The sequence below is a fragment of the Phyllobates terribilis genome, unplaced genomic scaffold (genome assembly GCF_046119375.1).
Source record: "Phyllobates terribilis strain yellow unplaced genomic scaffold, ASM4611937v1 Scaffold_8__6_contigs__length_399053987, whole genome shotgun sequence".
Classification (NCBI taxonomy): Eukaryota; Metazoa; Chordata; class Amphibia; order Anura; family Dendrobatidae; genus Phyllobates; species Phyllobates terribilis.
This window is the reverse complement of record NW_027362768.1, coordinates 154,188,741-154,211,682: the sequence shown is the minus strand read 5'-3', so window position 1 is coordinate 154,211,682 and position 22,942 is coordinate 154,188,741.

Sequence of the window (22,942 nt, the reverse complement as noted above, 5' to 3'; positions counted from 1 at the left end):
TTGTTTTTAGGAGGAATTATTGTTCAGTTAGGGGGCGCAATACTTGCTTTACCCCTGGTGCTGGCAACCCATGCCACGCTATGGAGCACAGGTAAAATGGAGATAAATTGTCCAATCTGTGGGCAACTTCAAATTAAACATATGGGACCTCATTCATTTATTTTACTCACTTATATAGTGCCATTAATTCCACAGCACTTTACAGATATCATCACTGTCCTCATTGGGGCTCATAATCTACATTCCCTATCATGATGTCTTTGGAGAAACCAGGAGGAAACCCACGCAAACAAGGGGAGAATATACAAACTCCTCGCAGATGTTGTCCTTGGTGGGATTTGAACCCAGGACCCCAGCGCTGCAAGCCTGCAGTACTAACCACTGAGCCACCGTCAACCAATCACAGTGCATCTTTTATTTTACCAAAGCGGCTCAAAAAATTAAAGCTGAGCTCTGATTGATTGCTATCAGCAAAAAAAAGCAACAGCTTTTCGGATAAATAAGCCCCAAGAAATGAGTTTTATATTATTACATTTTTTAGAGTTTATTAATATAAATGAACTATTGTTCCTGAAATTGCACATTTTCCATATGGACCAGTCTTTTCTTTTTTAATTGAGATATATAGAAAGTTTTGAAACCATACGATCGTGTTGGGTCATAAGTTGATGCGTCTACCCCCCTACTCTCAATGTGCTTTTCCCACCCCAATTCATCAAGCTTTACTAAGCATTTGGACTGGGCGAAACGTTGAAGATGTAGGAGATACATATATTTGACATTTTGCATTTTAAACACTTAAGACTGATCTCCTTTAAAGCGAATGTAATATAAACTTTTGCAGTATGTCACACATTAAGATAGTATCATATGTTTCTAGAGCCAAACATTCCAGGCTCGCTCTACCCGGATCATTCACTTAACTGTATTCACCTTTTTATGGAATCGATCTTATCTGGATTTGCATTAGTCGTTTGAAGAAAAGAAAACAGATTTATTCAACAAACTGCTTGTGATTGGAGTCTGAAGTCTTTACCGTTCTCATCTTGGTTGACATAAGAAAATATATCCTAATCGGGAGAACTTGTCAGGGAACAATCAGAGAGATTGTTTAACACAACATTAGACAAGCTAATGTGAAAAAAGTGAAATACTGATCCGAAAGACTCGTAACTAGAGATGTGCGGAAAGATTCGAAATCAATCAATTTCCCTATGAATTTCCGACCAAAATCCCAATTTTGCCAAATCCAAAATTTTGGTGATTTAAATTGGTCAAATCCTGAAAAATGTGGTCCGGATGGCAGACATTTTTCTGAGTTCTTTTGGGTCAGGAAACCCAAAACAACCCACCACCCCTTTCCTTACCTGTTCTTAATCTGCCTACACCAATGCCACAACTTCATGGTCCTCTGTTCTTCAGGTCTTCTGTTATTCCAGCCTTCTGTTTGTCCTCCATTGTGGCACTTGAGGTCAATCTGACCCCTTTTGTTGGCGTAGTCAAGTGGGAGGAGGGGGGTGACACACATGGTGACACGTGTCACCTCTATGTACCTACACGAGGCCAATCACAAACGAAAAATTGGCCTCACATGCCGGTGAAGATGTCTGATACAAGTTTATGGAGCAGAAGTCAGATAAAACAATGGTGGAACTGCATTGGTTTCATCATTTCACCCCACTTTCAATTTTTTTTCCACTTTTAAGTAAGTCCTTCAAAAATACAACTCATCAGAAGCTGAGCCCGCAGCATACAAAGCTGGCACCTGCCTTTAATACTGGTTGTTTAACCACTTCAATGCCAGTATTAAACTTCTAAGAGTGGGTACCGGCTGTGATATACAGCTGGCACTTGCCTAATACTGGTTGTTTAACTACTTAAATGCCACTGTCAATCTTCTGGAATTTAAGTGTCCCGATCCGGGTGTAGTCTTATGAAAGTCAACCTGGGGTTGGGCTTCATAAAAGATTGATAATTTCATTATATACTGCAATAATTGAGTACTGCACTAAACATTACAATTCCACAAGGGAGGACTAAAAAAAAGTGGAAAATAATAAAAATATATTTGGGGAAAGAAAAAAAAGGGACACGTGCCCATAGGGTGATATTGTAGAGGGTGAGGGTGATGGATGCTCACCTCCAATAAAAGCTTGTGTTGGTGTCAACCTCTGCAGTCCACTAGCAGGTAGAAGATTCCCTTCTTCAAATGCCTGTTCTCTATTCAATTATCTAAGAATATATTTGTAAAATAATAAAAAATTAAAAGACAAACATTAAAGTTTGAATTGACCATTTTCCAAATTCAAAACTAAAGAACTTAAAAAAAATGTTTTAACGTAAAAGTACAATCTGTTACAATATAAAATTATTTAACCATATGTTAAATGTCGAACATCGAAAAACAAACGAAACGCTAGAATTGCTATTTTCCGTTCACCACACTTCCCAGAAAAAGTAATCTACACATCATGTGCACCCCAAAATTATACCAATAGAAACTATAGCTCACCTTGCAAAAAAACAAGCCCCCCACACATAGTTACCGGTCTCAGAAAATTGTGACACAAGCAATTTTTTCTCTTTACAAAGTTAGAATTTTCCTTATCTGCTAAAAATATAAAAAAAACTATACAAGTTTGGTATCGTTGTAACTATTCTGTTCTAGAAAATCATGTTTCTTGGTTGTTTTTTTATTGCACACTAAAGGAGGCAAACGCAAAGCCCACAAAATAATGGCGGAATCGCATTGGTTTCATCATTTCACCCCACTTGGGTTTTTTCCCCTACTTTTTCAGTACATTAGATTCAAAACTACAACTCGTCCTGCAAAACAAAAATCAAGTCCTCATACGGCTATGTTCATGGATCAATTAAAAAAAGTTATTATTCTTAAATGAAGGGTAAGAATAGACGAAAGGGCAAAAAAAATTTAAAAAGATTTGATTCTCCATAGTCAAAAAGTCACTTTCAGGCTATGTGCAGACGAGAGTATTTTTTGTCATCCATGAAAATCAAATCAATTATGGTAATTACTTTCTTATCAGAGTTAGATCAGAGTGTCAGCATAGTGTGATTCGATTCTCTTGGATGAGGAGAAGATGGAGAAAATATTTCTCCATCTTCTCCATTGTGTCAGTTCGTGGAAATCGGACTGCACTCAGATGTCATTAGAGACATGGGATGAAACTGAAAGGGAGAAGATATTAGAAAAAACTTTTTGGCAGTGAGGGAGATCAATGAGTGGAACAGGCAGCCACAAGAGGTGGTGAGTTCTCCTTCAATGGAAGTCTTCAAACAGAGGCTGGACAGACATCAGTCTGAGATGACTCCTGCATTGAGCAGGGGGTTGGAGACGATGACCCCGGAGGTCCCTCCAACTCTAACATTCTATGATTCTAGGATTCTATGAGAGCAGACCAATTTTTCCCACGGACTCATTGACTTGCATAGATGGGTGCGATCCGAATATTGGATCAAATTCATGCATGCTGCGATTGGACACATGCACGACCCAATAGCATAACGTTGGTACTGCTGCGACCTAATGTTTTTCAGGATCGCATAGCACGGTCATGTACACGAGCCCTCAGTCTTGTTTATTACATTTCTCTCTTTTTCATTCACCTCATCCCAACATAAACCCCAACGCTGCCCCATACTGACCCCCTGATATGTATCTTTTAGCATCTCCTCCATCAGTCCTTTGCTTTCATCCACTCCATTGTCCATATTTTCTAAATTTATCACCTTTCCCATTGAATTCCCAGTTTGTGGTATATTATTTCACATCTATTAGTACACAATAGTTTGTAGCTGTAAAAATCACAGCTTTAGATGGAACAACTCTCATTCGACAGCTCAGGGCAGCGTTGATCTTCTAGTGATCTTTCTACCAGTCTTCCTTTTATTATAAAATTCCCCGTGTCAAAAGTAGTCTTATTGTTAATACAAATTCAATAATCCATGATGAAGCTCTGTCCTTCATCACACACGAGTCACAATAAGCGGAGATGTAGGTACACGAGGAGATCGGACAATGGATGACTGGCCTTAGAATCTCAGCACATCTGAACCGCGCATAGAGCTTTCAAGATAAGTATTTATATTTTCAGACTATGGTAGGAGACACTTCTAGAGAATCACAACCTCTTATAATAACTTGAAGATAATTAAAATCATCAATTTAATATGTCCGCCACCTTTAGAGTCTTTATGATACGCCGCGTGCTTCGATAAACACTTGATGTTCTGCGGCATTCGTTATTGTCCACTAATACAAGATTTGATTGATGGAGTTTCAATTATTACTACTGACCTTGTTTAACCAGAAACAAATCCCAGTGATAAGCCCAAAAAATTGTCCGTAAAGAAATATATTTTTCCCCCTCTTTTTGTCCCTTATAATCTGGCATAGGAACTTCCAAAATCAAGAAGCTGCCATCTCCAAATTCCCCTTCTCACTGAATTTTTTTTTCGCATTTGCTTCCTAAATGCAAACTTAAACAACTTTCTAAATAGTCTTCATTAAACAATTTCTAACATTTTGATGCTTCAGTGCATCTGTAAGTCCATTTTGTAGGTGAGAGGATTGCAAAAATGTTGTAAATTTGCAGGAAAAGGGGAAGGGAAAATTGTGCCAGAAATTCACATTGGGGGAGAGGGTAGAAAGTATCTACAGTCTCAGGGAGGGCAGCAGAATCAGGCTGTAGAAAAGGAAGAAAGCATAAGAAGAGGAAATAAGTGCTGGATAGAAGCCTTCTTCTTTGAGGTAGAAGCCAAAATGAAAATAGTACATGTAAAAAAACCTAATTTGTTAAAAAAATAAACATAAAAGCAACTGTCACCCTAAATAGATTGCCCTGGCGTATGGATGTTTCAATGTTAGCCTTGACTACATTACCCTAAAATAAGAAAAATTGTATTAAAATATATTAAAAGTAATGGTAAAAATGAATGAAAAGTCTAATAATATATCATTGTTTTGCAAATATCCTCTTCAGAGAGAGAGAACTTGATTTCTAGTGCCACCTATTGGATGTAGCAATCCTAAAAGTCAATATCAACACTTTAACGAGCCTTACAGCATGACTTAGGATAAGAAGCCAAATCAGAAATTTCATTTGCAGATGTGTTTCGAGGGGTTTTCCCCTCCTCAGTGCAAAGCAGGAGATCTTATTTGGCTTGGTGAGAGGTCTTTGACTAGGGACCCAAGGGGGAATGTTTCTCCTTGTGGAGAGTGCGCATAAGGAGACTTAAAGGTCATTCCCAGAGGAGAATTACATGGCCTATAAGTCTCCTTACACAGACCTGTCACTCTATGCCATGATTTTTTTGACAATTTAAATGACTAAGAATTCTAACAAAGTGAGAAAATTCTGCCCATAAAAGTGATAAAAATAGGAATTCATCCTATAAAAGCAGCAAAGTTCACATCAATGGTCCAAGAAATAAAAAAAATTATTGTTAAAAACGAAAAATGGCTGGTTCTTCCTGAAAGTCGATACTACTCCAGAACTGATCTGGTTAAGTTTGTCACTGATCTCAGACTGTAGATACTAAACTATTATCCAAGAAATCTCCTCTCCTCAGATGAAACTACCATTCCTTTTCTCCTTTGTGCAGTTTTATACTTTATCATTATGTTTTTTAGGCTTTCTTTTCTGCATTTATGCAAATCTATTAAAATGACATATCCGTTTAGAATCTGGCATCTTTGAGGAATTACAGCAATTTCAAGGACATTTATATTGAGTTTTACATTTCTAGAAAATTCATCCGCTTAGTATATTATACCTTAAAACTGCATGAGAGCTTTCCACTGGAGAAACTTATTGTGGACGGCTTCTATTATGTCATTTTAAAAGAGCTAAGTAGGAATGTGCCTGCTCTGATTGCGTGAATCTTTCCCGTGGTAGCTGGTTGAGAATTGTCTTTCCAAGTTGGGCTCGAGTGGCGTTTATAAAAACTAAAGGCCCGATTCATCATTTGCATTTTTTTTTAAAGTCATTTTTCTTTTTTTTTTCACGTTGTGGTAGTTGTTGATTTTTTTTTGCCCCAAATTCTTCAAAATTAATTACAAATTGCCAAAGAGGCAAATAGAACCCTAACGAAAGACTGTTAAAATATAACTCTTATTTAACTACTAAAAAGGAACGATATATTAAAAATGGCGTAGTTGAGTTTGTGTTCTAGGACAATCAGATATACTATACTTTTTCTCAATTATTTCATAATAGTTATCATTTGATCAACTGGCCCATCAGTAATCGCTCATGTTTCAGGTGTTAGGTGCGGCCGCAACCTACGTTATCCTAAATTCACCATACTCTCCTGACCAACGCTGTTAAAATACAACCCTAAGCCTCCCCTATGCTCAGGCGCGCATAGGTCCCATAAGAAGGAAGGATGAGATGGACCAATTTGTTGATGTGCGCCGATGCGCACACGGCATGGAGAAGACCCGGAAGTAATAAGAGAGATATGTTGCAATGGTGAGTTACGTCCCCGATCGAGCTCCAGGAATTGGTGGAGGAGGAATATTCTAAGAGGACGTACTGAAGCAAGGGAAAATGTGTACTGGGAATTTAACCCGACGGGTACCCTCGTTATTAACTATGCAGTGATCGGTAAGTTCATAGTAAGTGGGACCTATAGAAACTACGGAGGAATGAAAGCATTGGTGCAGAATATTGACCTCTGATGATATTACTACTCATTGGCCTAATGTGCGGACCAACAGGATTGGCAGCTAAGAGTGTGACATCATAACCAATCCTTTAAAAGCTCAGGTAATCCATGTGCTTACTCATATAACCTCAAACCCCTGATGACACCGGGCTATCTGGTGAAACATGTGGTGAGGCTTAGGGTTGTATTTTAACAGCATTGGTCAGGAGTGCAAGGTGAATTTAGATTTAGGATAGCGTAGGTTGAGGCCGCACCTAACACCTGAAACATGAGCGATTACTGATGGGACAGTTGAGCAAATGATGATTATTATGATATAATTAACAAAAGAGGATAGTATATCTGATTGTCCTTGAACACAAACTGAACTATTCCATTATTAATACATCGTTCCTGTTAGACGTCGGGCTGTTGCTTGATTCAAAATGAGTCCAGAACCTTCTGTGGTCTTCTATTCCAGTCCAGCCAGGGCTGATGCTGCTCAGCATTGTTGTCAGCCCCAACACCTAGCTGGTCCACGAGATGTACAGATTGTCTCTCAGGTATTTGTGCCTAGCAATCTTAAGCATAGGTTGCGGAGGGAGACAGGGCTGTTGGAGCCTAAGTCCAGGATTCTCCGCACTGAGCATGTCCGTGACCTGGAAGACTGTGATTGGTGGTTTGGCAACCACCTGATCCGGTGACCTGGCACCGCCTGATTGGTCGCGGGTGACGCCACCAATTGTGCGAAGGTGGGCAGGGCTTAATCTTTAAAAGACCCGCCCACAAACATGGCGGCGCGCTCTGATCATTGAGCAGTGATGCTGATGTGTGGTCGACTGTGTTCCACGTAGTTTCCATAGGCAGGAGTAGTGGAAATAGGCAAGCTTGTGGAAATAGGCAGGTAGCTCCATCTTGCAGTCTGGCTCTGCCAAAGGGGTCGCCTAACACCCCGAGCAGCCTGCAGACGTCCTGTCCACGGCTATCGCCTGTAAGCCACGTGGAGTAATACCCTTCAGTCCGGTAGCACGCCGGCTGGAGGCACGTGTACCTGTCGGTGTAGTCAGACACGCATCCTAGCGCCGCCAGTGTAGTCCCTGTGTAGTTAACAGGGCTACAGCTACTTCCCCAGTCGCGCATCTCCCGTGCAGTTAATGGAGATAGAGCGAACCGATATACCCGTTCCTGTGTGCAGTAACACGGAAGGGTTTATCATTTAAGTTGGTTGCTTTCCTTTTCACCCGGAAAGTGTTCGGCAGCAGTCCACCAGGCTTCATCTCGGACCCCGGGGTCGGTTGCATTCCATTATAATAAAGTTGTCTGCAACCGCCCTCCTAACAGTATCAGAGCACCAGGGTCTTGCCGAACATGGCCGACAACCAGCAACTGCTGCACTATATACAGTGAATTGAGGCCAGACTTAAGTCTCTGGAAGAAGCTTTCCCGGTCGCTGATATCACTGCAGTAGCTACCCAGGCGGCTTCTTTTGCAGCCAATATTATTAACTCGGCTGCGGTGAATACTGCAACTGACGTGCCCCCTGGGCCGTGGGGTACCCGGAGCCGGGCCTGTAGTTACTGGGGGCTGTTGTCACCGTGGCGGTGACCCGGTCCGTGACCCAGGGCGGTCAAACCAGGGTAGTTTATGTATAGTATTTATAATGTCCGACTACGCCACCTGTGGAATGCGGTTATTGGGAACCACTGCTGCGGAGCAGTCCACTGAAGCTGATGGTATGTGCAGCAAGGTGATGTAACTCCCCACAGGAAGAGCGGAGCTTCAGGGCAGCGTGTATGGATGATGGTGGTGATAGTGCCTGGATCAGTAATAATAACACTGAGTCTTTGCAGTGCAGTCCTAGGATCTTTACTGGTGGTAATTATATAGGCCCCAACGGGAGTACTTGCTAGGGATGAGGGCCTGGTCAGTCTGTGAGCAATCCTAGAATTCCCCTGGCCAGGTGGAGTTGTAGGCCTGCCGTTCTGACTGTATTCCTCGCTCCTCTGCGACGATACTGGTCCTTTCGTGTGTCTGAGCCTCTGGGCTTCTGTTGGGCCAGGAGACCTGCAATCCCCTGCCCTGTTCTGTTGCTGGGCCTGAAGGGTCCCACAGCCTCGGACTCCGGTGTCCAGTCCTCTGTATGCTGCCCAGGACGAGTTATCTCCAGCTCCAGTCCCTGGCTTCTTACTCCTGTGTCCTCAACTCGACTACAGTCCTGTCTGAGCTAACCCCGCCTCCAGATCCAGTTATATAGGGCAGGATCCTCCCCTTTCTGGCCTAGGGCAGGAGGTGTTGCATGTAGTGTGTTCCCTGACCAGGAAACTCCTGCTTTGCTCCCAGACATGGTATTACTACCACTGTGGCAACCAGACCCCCTGGGGTGCCACACAACCACTGCAAGTGCGCCGGAAAAATTTTCTGGGGACAGTAATTTTTGCAGGGGTTTTATTAATTTATGCTCCATTCACTTGGAGATGATGGAGGCATGGTTCTCCTCCGAAAGAGCCAAAGTGGGTTATGTCATCTCATTACTCTCCCACAGGGCTCTGGAGTGGGCTACGCCTCTATGGGAGCAGAATGATCCGGTTGTAGCAAATGCGGGTCTTTTCCTTAAGACCCTTAAAAGTATATTCCTTGGTCCTCAGGTCATGCATGATGCGGCCCTTAAGCTTCTTGCGTTGATCCAGGGTTCGGCCACCGCCAGCCACTATGCAATCCAGTTTAGAACCCTAGCGGCTGAACTGGATTGGTCTGAGCGGTAGCTTATCCCGGTGTTCTCGAAGGGTCTGGCTGGTCATGTTAAAAATGCTCTATCTATCAGAGAGATTCCAACCTCTATGGAGGAGTTAATATCTCTCGCAAACTGAATTGATTTGCGTCATGCAGAACACAGGTTAGAGCTGGAGGTCGCCAAACCTCAGTATCGATTGGCACCATCCTTCTCTAGACCCATTTCCGAACTCGCGACTCCCGACCCGGAGCCTGAGGCTATGGATATATCCCGGACTGAGTCTAGTCCCTCTCGTTCCCGACCTGCACATCTCTTGGAGTACCCCGTAAATAAGGATTCCAAGCAGTCGGGAGAACGAGTAGGTCTTACCACCATTGGAGGAGGTGTATTAGATTCTGGGACTTCTTCCTCCAAATTATTATATAATGTGACATTGTCCTTTGGTACATCTGCAGTTACTGCCAAGGCGTGGGTGGACTCTAGTGCTGATGGCAATTTTTTGTCATCTACGTTTGCCCAGAGGCATGCCATCCCTATAGAGTTACTGTCAAGACCAATGAACATTAGTGTAGTCAATGGTTCACTCCTGGACACGCAAATCACCCACCAGTCGATTCCCCTCACCATGTCATTTCCTCAGGGCCACCGGGAGGTCATCTAATTTCTTATTATTCCCGGTGGATTAGAAGAGGTGTTATTGGATCTCCCCTGGCTACGTTGTCATACTCCACACATTGACAGGAATACGGGGAGAATTTCTTCCTGGAGTGAGAATTGTGCGTCTCAGTGTATGGTCGCAGTCACCCGGAGGGTAGTCTCTGATCCCTCTACCGTTGTGGCTTCCGGTACAGATTCTTTGTCTGCCCCAGGACCCAGGTCTTGTCAGACTATGTCAAAAAGAACTCTTAGGTAGAGAGGGTGGCAGCAGTGTCCTCTAACCAGGTTCCATCGGGAAGGACGTTTGTTTCCCATAATCTACAAAATATGGTGCTCTCCTGGGCTCATGCCCCTAAGATCGGAGCTCATCTGGGGGTCAAACGTACCACTAAGTCCCTTCAACGGTCCTATTGGTGACCCCGGTGGCGCCAGAACGTCAAGGACTTTGTTCTCGCATGTGCCTTCTGTGCGAAAGATAAATCTTTCCGTCAAAGTCCGGCTGGTCTTCTCCATCTGTCAGCCATGACGGACTGCACACATAGAGAGTCGGTTGTCACTTCTCGTCGTCCTGCCCCCGTATTCTATCCGGACGACAGAGTATGGCTCACTGCTCGCAATACTAAAGTACGCGGGGAGTCTGCTAAATTTGCCCCCCACTTTAAAAAACTGTACCCTGTACACCGGAGGGGTCACGGTTCTGAGGATCTTCTCTGTGACCCAGTGGACCACATTCATGCTCCCCTGCTCGTTGAGGAAAATGAGCGTCAAGTGGAGGGGGATAATGTTAGGCGTCGGGCTGTTGCTGGATAGGATTTAGGATAGCGTAGGTTGAGGCTGCACCTAACACCTGAAACATGAGCGATTACTGATGGGACAGTTGAGCAAATTATGATTTAATTAACAAAAGAGGATATTATATCTGATTGTCCTAGAACACAAACTGAACTGTTCCATTTTTAATACATCGTTCTTGTTAGGCATCAGGCTGTTGTTGGATTCTAAATGGGTCTAGAACCTTCTGTGGTCTCCCATTCTAGTCCAGCCAGGGCTGATGCTGCTCAGCATCATTGTCAGCCCCAACACCTAGCTGGTCCATGAGATGTACAGATTGTTTCTTGGCTATTTGTGCCTAGCAATGTTAAGCATAGGTTGCGGAGGGAGACAGGGCTGTTGGAGCCTAAGTCCAGGATTCTCCGCACTGATCATGTCCGTGACCTGGCGGACCATGATTGGTGGTTTGGCAACCACCTGATCAGGTGACCTGGCACCACCTGATTGGATGCGGGTGACGCCACCAATTGTGCGAAGGTGGGCAGGGCTTAGTCTTTAAAAGACCCGCCCACAAACATGACGGCGCGCTCTGATCATTGAGCAGTGATGCTGATGTGTGGATGACTGTGTTCCATATAGTTTCCATAGGCAGATGTAGTGGAAATAGGCAAGCTAGTTGAAATAGGCAGGTAGCTTCGTCTTGCAGTTTTGCTCTGCCAAAGGGGTCGCCTAACACCCCGAGTAGCCTGCAGACGTCCTGTCCACGGCTATCGCCTGTCAGCCACGTGGAGTAATACCCTTCAGTCCGGTAGCACGCCGGCTGGAGGCACATGTACCCGTGGGAGTAGTCACACAAGCATCCTAGCGCCACCAGTGTAGTCCCTGTGTAGTTAACAGGGCTACAGCTACTTCCCCGGTCGCGCATCTCCCGTGCAGTTAACAGAGATAGAGCGAACCGCTATACCCGTTCCTGTGTGCAGTAACACGGAAGGGTTTATCATTTAAGTTGGTTGCTTTCCTTTTCACCCGGAAAGTGTTCGGCAGCAGTCCACCAGGCTGCATCGCGGACCCCGGGGTCGGTTGCGTTCCATTATAATAAAGTTGTCTGCAACCACCCTCCTAACAGTTCCTTTTTAGTAGTTAAATAAAAGTTATATTTTAACAGACTTTAGTTAGGGTTCTATTTGCCTCTGGCAATTTGTAATTAATTGTATTACCCTACGCTGACCATCATATAATTGTGTATTGCTTTAATAAATTCTTCAAAATGGCACCCGTGGTTCTTGAAGTTTGCGCAACATTAGAAACACTCCTTTTTGCTTTTTCAAAAGAAAGTTTCACTACATTTTACATGTTGAACTGGACACAGGATGTAATAGCGTCTGCAGAGCGGAATAAAACATGTTTATTATTCTTTTATTTCGCTTCTCCTTTATGGATATATCAGCAATCAAAGTATTTGGCACCTAATGAGTTTAACTTTTGTGAAGTCCAAGTGAGTGTTATCAGATAGCAACTCATACAGGAAGAAGAAGTCCATGCCCACCAGTGAAAACTATCTGGTAACACCCACTTGGACTTAAGAAAAGTTAACTAATTGGGTGCCAAACACATTGATCACTAATATCTCCGCAATGGAGAGTCAAAAAAAAAAAAAAAATGTTTTATAGTGTTCTGCGTCCACTATTATATCGTGTGTTCCGTTCAATAGTAAAATTTGGTAAAAGGTCCACTTTGACAATTTAATGACTTCTTAGAGCAAAAAAAGTCTCAGGTTCCTCTAAAAACATTTACACAAAAAATTCAGGAGGACATAAAATCACTTCTATGTGTCTTATCCATAGTGTACAAGTCTGGTGTATTGATAAGGATCATGCTTCCCCAGCCTATCCCTACCTGCACCATTGGCAATGGAAGCATGATCCATCACTGATGCATCCGCTGTTTTCTTAGTAGTCTAATGGCACTATATTATTATGTTGCTTTGGCTACTAGGAGTCTGGATCTTCATTATGCTAACTTGTCATCCATCGGTGTATTACCAGCTGACTGGTCCAATATGTACTCAGTTTTTTCAGGAGTTAATGACTTTTTACGAGTGGATCCGTTTCAAAATCCTCCTCAAAAACTTCTTCAAAACCACTTGGTAAACTCTTCCTATATATGGTAATGGGAAACCCACTTTGCTTGTCACACAATGAGTTTTTTGAGCATTTATTATAACTGGTGGTGGAAAAAAAAAATGCACGTCACTTCTTTAACTCGGCTCCTGATGAAATCTGCTCTAAACTAGGTACTGTTCAACCTAAAGGCTGCAAAAAAGTTTTCAGGAAAAAAAACAAAACTGCCTTTTTGTCTCTGCTCCGGGTTTTGCTTACTGGCTGCAGTTGTGACGTCATTACTGGAGATGAGCAAACTCGGGGTTCGTATCGGACAGTTAGGCTATGTTCACACTTCATGTTTTTTTCAGCATTTTTTGATGCAGTTTTTTATGCAAATTTTCAGCTTCCTTTTGCAGTACTAGCAAAGTGTATAAGAAACCAAAATTCTTTGTTCACACATCATGTTTTTTTTTGTTCAAGTTTTTGTGTCTTGCATGTTTTTTGGAAAATAGAGCATGTCACTTCTTTCAGTGTTTTTTCAGCATTTTTTCACCCATAGGAAGTAATGGTTGTGAACAAAAACGCTGAAAAAACGCACCAAAATTTGTTTCAGCGTTTTTTCAGTGTTTTTGATGCCAAAATAGAATGGGGTTCCTTTTTTCACAGATCTTTATGAACATGCATAAAGAGAGACAGAAGGACCGTGAAAAAAACGCTGAAAAAATGCACCAAAAATGCATCAAAAAAGCACCAAAACTGCAAGAAAAATCCTGAACAAAATGCCCTTGAAGATCAGGTTTTGCTGCAGAAAATTGATGCCAAAAAAAGCATGATGTGTGAACATAGCCTAAGTGTCTCCCAGAAGTCCGTTGCAGATATTTTCCAGGTCAAAAGTTCGGGACCTCATTGTTTTCAATGGGTTGGGTTCTGGTTCAAGTTCGGTACAATTCTGGTACTCGAACCAAACTTTGGAATAAAATTTGAGTCGGGTACCAGAACCTCCCTAGTCATGACTCACGGTGCGTACAACCGCTGCAACCAATGGCTGAGCTCAGCGGCTCATGCCGTTTCATCATCTGTGAGGCTTCCCTTTACAGATGATCCCATAGTAGATGCCCACCATGGGTTCACTAAATGCCTCTATCATCTCCCCAAAAACCTCAGTGGTATTTTCTACCCTACGGCCCTATATATCCACCCGTAAGAAAAAACTATGCAGAAGGGCCGCCATTTGAATGCATGCACATAGGTTAGACGATCAGGACTACACACAGTATTACAACCACTCGTAGTGATAGGTACATGTTTGCATTTCACATATGGCTATTACGAGCAGTTTGGCCGCACACAATATGTACGTTAAGTATACTGTTATGTGTTATATACCTCTATTGAATGGCGAAATGATGGCCATAAAACAGATTATCTTACTGAAATACTGAAAGGCGGTGTAGGCTCCATTTTCTGTTTCAGCCTGTAAATAGATCAGCGACAGGCAAGACATTCTGTCTGCATGCTTTATGGCACTGTCATTGAGCACATAAATTGGAAGAATGTTTGTCCTGTTAAACTGAAGGTTAAGTTGACCAAACAGGTGCTAATTTTGTGTTCCTTACAGGGGGTGGTGGTTCACATAACAAGCACAAGTCAGCAAAGAGCAAAACCCAAAACGTAAATGCAGTCATTGTCTTCCAGGTTTAGTTCAGATGAAGGTCAAAATGGACTAAATGTATCAAGTTGGAGAAGATCTTTCGAATTCCTTCCACTTCCTACAATTTCTTCCTTTATTAGATCTATGGATCGGATCAAATATATGTAATTAGTGTCAGACTGAGCACCATTGGGGCCACCAGAGGACTTGATTCTGAGGGCCCACCTTTCATCTATACAAAACCAATTCATTACCGTTAAAGGGGTTTTTGTCACGGGTGTGTCAGAAGTGACAGACAGTCACCCTGCAGTTGGTTGCAGGAGATCTCTACGTTTGTCATTACAGAAATCTTCTTGGAGGCTGTCTCTAGGACCCAGCGACTACCTCCCTCTGGCTAATTAACTCCCTGGCCTGGGTGTATAAATACCTGCTGTGTGCCAGAGGGAGGTGCCGACGATATTCATTACTCCTTGTGAAGGCTTGAGCAAGAACAGTACTTTGTCCTCTCTGGTGCTAGAGGACGTTTGCACATTTGTCTGGAGTCGACTAAAGCTAAGCAATTTTCCGTTGTTTGTCCCCCCTTGTTGCCTTTAGTGTTCAGTGGGGATCGACTAGTGCTCATCCCATCCCTTCCCTAGCCTGAGCCTAATGCCAGGGAAAAACAGGTACGTGTGCGGCGATTTGTGAAGAACCAATATAGGGATGTTAGTTGAGACAGGGTGACACTAGATCAGCCTAGGAGGTCTCCACTCCCACCTTTCCCTAGAGTCTTGGCTTCCTTTCCCTCTTCCCTTTGTGTTACACTTGGTCTTTCTCACACCTTGCGTGACAGTTTTTCAGACTTGGACTAATTTTCGTAAGGCTCTGTATCTTATGGTATAGCCATAATATACACAGTTAGGATTTGGCTTTGCTTGCTGATTCGATTGGTTATCACTTATTCACTGAGATACTGCTTAAATCCAGATGGTGGCGCTGAATTCTCTGAAGGAGATGTCAGGGCCCACCGGAGAATTCTCCGGTTCTCTGGTGGGCCAGTCCAACCCTATATGTAATCAGAAGAGAATGTTCTGCGCTGATGAGGTCTAGTAAGGACTGAACAGACCTAGGTTAGCCTTAGGCTTTATTCAGATGTTCCTTTTTTCACGTTTTTCATAGCTCTTATTTTTTCACAGATAGAACACGAACCCATTGTAGTCTATGGGGCTGTTCACATGTCTGCATTTTTGCAGACCAAAAAAAAAAAATGAGACGTCACGTCATTTTTTCATCCGACTTATGGAACAAAATCACCTGTACAAGTCTATGGGTCTGTGAAAATCATGCTCAGCACATGGATGCCATCAGTGTTCAGTCTGGGTGCTGTCATTTTTTTTTCAAAGATTAATCGTCGCTTTAATTTTTATTTCATAAATCAATAGTACACATGAAAATAAGCAACTTTGCAATAAATCTTATTAGAGAAATCTGCTTCTTTGATCTTTCACTTTCAATTCATGGGTAAAATCTATGTTCAGTGAAGATAGATGTTCACATTACTTAGATAGAAGATGACAGTTGGTGCTTCTAAAAGTCTATGCAGAAGGGAGGAGCAAGAGGCCGATATGGACTTTCGGCTGCAAGTTCTCCTGTAGCTACAGGTACAGTTCTCCATAGAACTTTATTAGCACCAATTGTCATCTCCTTTCTTAGTAATGGGAAAGTCTGTACTCACAGAAAACAGATTTTACCAGTGAAATGAGAATTTTGAAAATGAAAGATCAGTCTGGGAGGATAAAGAAGCAATTTTTTTCAGATAAGATATATTACAGGTTTTTTTTATTTTCATGTGTATTATTGATTTATGAAAAATCAAAAAAGTAAATAAAACAACAGTTAAAGAAAAAAAAAGATGGTAAAAACAGACCAAATACTGATGGAAATCTGATCCAAAACACTTATGAAACTCTGTCCATTTATTTCACATACATGAAAAAAAGGACACATGAAAGAGGCTGTGATGAAAGCCGGCCGGTGGGTGCAGCTCTCTGGCGCCCCCTTACCTCTCAGGTCAGTCAAGGTACTGCACCTAGAGAAAGTAGTGCCAGGTAGCTGCAACCAGCGCAGGGAACACGGTAGTGTGTTATCCCTTCAACGTCACTACACAGCACAACTCGCTAGCGCCCTCTTAGCCTCAGGTCAGTCAAGGAACTGCACCTAGGATAAGCGGTCGCCAGAGAGACTGTCCTGTAACCTACTGGGTATCGGGGCCCTCTGTAGTGAGGGCGGTATATATATCTTCCTTGGCCACGCCAGGAATATATATATCTGAACCTCCGACCGTCACTACCAGCCTTCCCCAATCCCCAGTTGGTATGCTGCCACCAGTCCCTATTTTAGATATACGCCCAGTCCGTGAATGGGCCTATATCGGGTCAGGAACCAACCCTGGGTAGCGTTTTTGGCTTGAGCCGAGCTCACACGGACGTGCGTTCGTTATGCAGAATAAAAGGCAGGCCCACAATTACTTGAGGTAATTGATTATAATAATACACTAGATACACGATATACAACTAAATATACACAGGTATAAGGTCAGGCTAAACTATACAACAATGGAATACAACACACAGAATCACCACAGCATATCAGTTACCGGTTTCTTGATTTTCTTGTGACGCAGGGAGAGGATTCTGCGATCGCAGGCACGGTTCTTTGTTACAGGCTGAGGCCTACCACCGCATGGTCAAACTGCTCCTCCCCTTGGTGGCCTCAGCTGGTGCTCAGATGTTCAGCACACCACTCTTGGGTCAAGACTGACTTGTCTCTTGTCTGTCCTGCTATCTTACCTGCCCTGTCCCGCCCACTGCTGGTGAGGTCAGCTGGCTCAGTCTCCACCCTCAGGTCTAACTTCGATCAGAAGCCCAAATTCTATGGAACCCAATAACTTCTTCTGGGATGGTCTCAGGATACCCCCAGGGGTTCCCATGGATTCGGGCCGCCGTAACCGACCTTTTGATATCAATTATGATACCATACGGTCCTCAGGAATGGCTCCGCGCTATATCTTGGCTTCCAGAGCACGTACAAACGTCTACCGCGGAGGCTTGTGTGCGCAATGGCTCCGGGACGCCGTGATATTTTTTTATTGGCCCATCCCATGCAACATGCGTGTACTTTTCATGTTTCTATATCTTATGCCTCCATGCTTGTGACAGACAAAGAAACTAGTCCTATGGGACAAATGGTCAGGTACAGATAGACGAAGCAACCCCCCCCTGCTGGCTGTGTTTCCTCTCGAAGTCTTTGAAGCTCCTAGCATTCAAGTGTTAAGTAGGCCCTGGATGGGGGAAACTATCTAGTTGACGTTTTAACAGAAGGTCCCAAGGGTGGGGGCTGCTGAAGTGTGGCCATCCCTGGATATGATTTATCATTACCAAGATGGCGGCTACAGGTTCATCACACCTCCCCCTATACGAGGGCGCGAGGGGGTAGCACATTCCTGTGTTCCCCCGTGCGTCCTTCTGCACCCTCCCCTTGCCGGGATAACCCGTCAGCGTTACCGTGGTCACGGCCTCTTCTGTGGCGAATGGAGAAGTGGTACTGCTGGAGAGCGAGGCTCCAGCGTAGCAACCTGCCATTCGACCCAGAGACCGTGTGTAACCAGCTGAGGGGGTTGTGGTCCGTCTCCACGGTGAAATGGCTCCCGTACAAGTAGGGCTGCAGACGCTGCAGGGCCCATACAATTGCCAGGCATTCTTTTTCCACCGTGGAGTAAGCCACCTCCCGGGGCAGTAGCTTCCTGCTCAGGTACAAGACAGGATGTTCCTGGCCTGTCGTGTTGACCTGACTTAGCACAGCACCGAGGCCAAAGTCACTGGCGTCGGTCTGTACCACAAACGGCCGGTCGAAGTCGGCAGCTTGCAGTACAGGGGAGCTACTTAGGGCGGCTTTGAGTGCCCCGAAAGCTGTCTCGCAGGCGACTGTCCAGTCGACTGCGACGGGCAGCTTCTTCTTGGTGAGGTCCGTCAGGGGCTTGGCCAGGGTGCTATAGTGTGGGACGAACCTCCTATAGTACCCGGCGGTCCCCAAGAAGGACATCACCTGCTTTTTGGTCCTAGGAGTGGGCCAGGATGCGATGGCATCCACTTTCCCCGGTTCTGGCTTCAGAACCCCCCCGCCTACCCGGTGACCCAGGTAGAGGACCTCACTCATGCCCAGCTGGCACTTTTCCGGCTTGATGGTCAAGCCTGCCCGGTGGATCCGACCGAGCACCTGCCGCAGGTGCTCTAGGTGATCCTCCCAAGTGGGACTGAAGACTGCAATATCGTCCAAGTACGCAGCCGCGTACCCTTCAAGTCCCTCAAGCAGCGTATTGACCATCCGCTGAAAAGTGGCAGGGGCATTCTTCATGCCGAATGGCATCACTGTGGACTCGTACAGTCCAAAAGGGGTGATAAAGGCAGAGCGTTCCCTTGCCGCGGGGGTCAGAGGAATCTGCCAGTACCCCCGGCTCAGATCCATGATGGTCAGGTACTTAGCCCCGGCCATCCGATCGAGCAGGTCATCGATGCGTGGTATGGGGAACGCATCGGTGGCCGTTACAGCGTTGAGCCCCCGGTAGTCCACGCAGAACCGTGTAGTTCGGTCCTTCTTTGGTACGAGGACTACAGGCGAGGCCCACGCGCTGCTGGATGCCTGGATCACCCCCAGCTTCAGCATCTCGTCTATCTCTTGGCGCATGTTTCCCTGCACCTCGAAAGAGACCCGATATGCTGAACGCCGGATCGGCGGGTGATCGCCAGTGTCCACGTCGTGGACAGCCATCTCAGTCCTTCCGGGCAGGCTGCTGAACAGCCCCCGGAAGGGGTGCAGGGTGGTCCCCAGCTGGGACCGTTGGTCCTCCGTGAGCTGGTGGCCAACCCCCACATCCTCGATGGACCCACCCGCCTTGGCTTGGGTGAGCAGATCCAGGAGGGTTTCTACCTCTCCTTCCTCGGGAAGGTTGCACACTGGGTGGGCAGTCGCTTCCCGCTCATGATGAGCCTTCATCATGTTCACGTGGAAGGCCTTCCTCCTTCCACGGGCGTGATCCAGGGTGACCAGATAGGTGACGGCATTGAGTTTCTGGTGCACGAAGTAGGGACCTTCCCAGGCTGCCTGAAGCTTGTTCTGTGGTACGGGGACCAGTACCCACACCTTTTGACCCACCTGGTAGGTCCTCTCACAAGCATTCTGGTCGTACCACCGCTTCTGGTCGGCCTGGGCCTGGGCCATATTGTCCTGCACCAGCTTTGCCAAGGCCATCATCCTGTCCCGGTGGCGCACGACATACTCGATGACCGACACCTCGGGGGTGGCCAAATCCCCTTCCCATGCTTCCTTCACCAGAGCCAGGGGGCCCCGTACCCGTCGCCAGTACAGGAGCTCAAAGGGGGAGAACCCCGTTGAGGCCTGCGGAACCTCCCGGTAAGCAAATAGGAGGTGTGGGAGGTAACGCTCCCAGTCTCTCCCGTGGGAGTCGACCAACATCTTAAGCATCTGCTTTAAGGTGCCATTGAACCGCTCACACAGGCCATTAGTCTGTGGGTGATACGGGCTGGCCACCAGATGTTGCACCTGCATTTGCTTACAGAGGGACTCCATCAGCCGCGACATGAACTGGGTCCCTCGGTCGGTGAGCATTTCTTGGGGGAAACCCACTCTGGAGAAGATCTCCAGTAAGGCGGTAGCCACCTTGTCGGCCCGAATGGACGACAAAGCTACCGCTTCCGGGTACCGGGTGGCATAGTCCACTACCGTGAGTATGAAGCATTTCCCGGAGTGGCTGGGAGTGGACAGAGGTCCAATAAGATCCACAGCGACCCTCGAGAAAGGCTCTTCGATGATTGGCAGAGTTACCAGTGGGGCTTTGGGGCGCGGCCCCGCCTTCCCCACCCTCTGACAGGTGTCACACGAACGGCAGTAGGCACCCACCGCGGCTCCCATCCCAGGCCAGTAGAAATGCTGAGCTATCCTGGCCTTGGTTTTAGCGATCCCTAGGTGTCCGGCCATCGGAATCTCGTGTGCGATCCGCAACAATTCCGCCCTGAACGGATAGGGTACCACTAACTGTCGGTCCCTGGGCCACGCCTCCGGGGAACCCTGCTGGACCGTTACCCGGTACAGCCGTCCCTGGTCCCAGACCACACGCTCGCAGTCTGACTCCATGGGAGGCTGTGCCGCCTGTTCCTTGAGAGCTTTCAGGCTGTCGTCTGCTTCCAACGCAGCCTGAAATTCCTGACTTGATGTGGCCAGAATCGACGAAACTGCCACATCCTCCGTCAGCCCCTCCGGGCATGTCACCTGGCCGCTGTCTGACCCGGCAGACACTTGGTCAGAAGTGGGGAAGCCGTCGGACCTCTGCAAGGCTCCTTGGGCTCCGGCGCTCCCACTCCTGGTGACAGCGGCTATGACCGCTGTGACCGTGGGTAGTGCCTGCTTCCCCTCTGTTTCTGACCAAGCCGCCCGATCAGGCAGGCTTCCTAGGCCTTTGGACATCTCGGATGTGGGGAACTCCTGCCCTGGGGTCTTACCTGGCGGCTCCTCTCTTGGGACACCCCCACCTCCCATGGCCTGTTCCTCCCCCTGCAGTGGGCCTATACTCAGCAGCCTGGATACCCCTGGGAGCCCTACACTGCCGGTAGCTGCCCCCCTCTCCATCCCTGAGCTTCCCTCTACAGAATCCTGCCCGCCCCCTCCCTCACCGGAGGACAAGAGGTCACGGCACGCCGGCTGAGCACCTCTGCGGGCATCCCCACACTCCCCACCTGCTTTCACTAACCCTGTTTGTGTTGTGTCTGTGCAGGTGTTACCCTCAGGTTTCACTCCCTCCTCCTCAGCAGGACACACACTACATACAACATGGTTGGCATTAGCAGCAGACAAATCAATACACTCTTGGGGGGCCGAACTTGGGGGTTCAGAGGGTACATACTGCGATACTAGACGCCCCAAGTCGGTCCCTAATAAAACATTTGCGGGAATATTTGGCGTTACTCCCACCTCCCGCATCCCCCTTCCGGCACCCCAGTCCAAATACACCATGGCAACGGGAAGTGCCGGCTCCACGCCTCCAACCCCGGAGACGGAAAGAGTCTTTCCTGGTACCAAGTCCTGGGGGGACACCACCTCAGGCCGTACCAGTGTTCGTTCAGCGCCCGTGTCCCGCAGTCCCATGACCGCAGAACGGCCTATGGTGACGGGTTGGATGTTGTCCAGGGACCTACCACCACCCCCTCCCACACACAAAACATTGGGCGCTCTCTGGGACTGGGATGGGGTCTTTTGGCGCTGGGGACACTCAGCCCTAAAGTGTCCTGGTTTGTTGCATAGATGACAACGTCTTACGTCTGGTCCTTGCCTGGAGAGGGCAACAGGGGGATACACCCCTTGTGTTCTAGGGGCCGGGGAAACAGGGGCATGACTGGGCTTACCCCCTCTCCAGGTGCTGCTGGCAGACTTCTTCAGCTCAGGCGCCCTGTTATTGGCATACTCGTCTGCCAGGGCGGCTGTAGCAGAAGCCCCTGTTGGTTTTCGGTCACGGAGGAACTGTCGGAGGTCCTCTGGGCAGTTCCACAAGAACTGCTCCGTGACGAACAGTTCCTGGACCTCCTGGCGGGTAGTAAGCGCTAGACCCGAGGTCCAGTGCTCTGCGGCTCTCAACAGCGCCCGCATATGATCGGTCCAGGTGTCCTTGGGGCCACGCAGCAGGCTCCGGAACTTCTGGCGGTACGACTCGGGAGTGAGGTTGTACTGCCGGATCAGGGCCCGCTTGATGCAGTCGTAGTTCTGTACCTCCCCGGCAGGTAAGTCCCCCAAGGCATCCAGGGACTTACCCCTCAAACGGGGGGTCAGGTATCTGGCCCACTGATCCCGGGCCAGATGGTGCTGAAGACAGGTCCGTTCAAATGCCACCAGAAAGGAGTCCAGGTCCCCATCCTTCTCCAGTAGAGGGAAGTCCTCAGCTCGGACTTTGGACGACTTGGTCTCCTGATGGGTTGGTTGCTCTAGCGGAAGCCCCCGCTGGGCCAGGTCCAGTTGGTGCTGGCGCTCCGCAGCTCGCTCTGCACGCTCCGCAACCTCCCGGCGCTCTGCAGCTTCACGCTCCGCAGCCTCCCGGCGCTCTGCAGCTTCACGCTCCGCAGCCCGCTCCGCAGCCCGCTCCGCAGCCCGCTCTGCACGCTCCTCCTCCGCTGCCTTCTCTGATGCTGCCAGGAGGGTTTTGTAGACGGCATCGCCATGAGACTGGAGACTTGCCATAGCCGCTTGTAAAAGGGCTTGTGATCTGGACAGGCTGGGCTGGGTAGGTGGTGGGCAGCCCACTGCGGGACCGTATACTGG